Source organism: Bison bison, unplaced genomic scaffold, assembly GCF_000754665.1.
Source record: "Bison bison bison isolate TAMUID 2011002044 unplaced genomic scaffold, Bison_UMD1.0 scf7180017864212, whole genome shotgun sequence".
In the NCBI taxonomy this organism is placed as follows: domain Eukaryota; kingdom Metazoa; phylum Chordata; class Mammalia; order Artiodactyla; family Bovidae; genus Bison; species Bison bison.
Window position 1 is genome coordinate 356,468 of NW_011494784.1, and position 664 is coordinate 357,131.

Below are 664 nucleotides of genomic sequence, written 5' to 3' on the forward strand. Positions count from 1 at the left end.
CTTTTGAATATGCTATCTAGGTTGGTCATAACTTTCCTTCCAAGGAATAAGCGTCTTTTAATTTCATGGCTGCAGTCACCATCTGCAGTGATTTTGGAGCTTAAAAAAATAAAGTCTGATACTGTTTCCACTGTTTCCCCATCTATTTCCCATGAAGTGATGGGACCAGAAGCCATGATCTTCATTTTCTGAATGTTGAGTTTTAAGCCAAATTTTTCATTCTTCTCTTTCACCTTCATCAAGAGGATTTTTAGTTCCTCTTCACCTCTGCCATAAGAGTGGTGTCTTCTGCATATCTGAGGTTATTGATATTTCTCCCGGCAATCTTGATTCCAGCTTGTGCTTCTTCCAGCCCAGCATTTCTCATGATGTACTCTGCATATAAGTTAAATAAGCCGGGTGACAATATACAGCCTTGATGTACTCCTTTTCCTATTTGGAACCAGTCTACTGCTCCATGTCCAGTTCTAACTGTTGCTTCCTGACCTGCATACAAATTTCTCAAGAGGCAGGTCAGGTGGTCTGGTATTCCCATCTCTTTCAGAATTGTCCACAGTTTATTGTGATCCACAGTTAAAGGCTTTGGCATAGTCAATAAAGCAGAAATAGATGTTTTTCTGGAACTCTCTTGCTTTTTCCATGATCCAGCGGATGTTGGCAATTT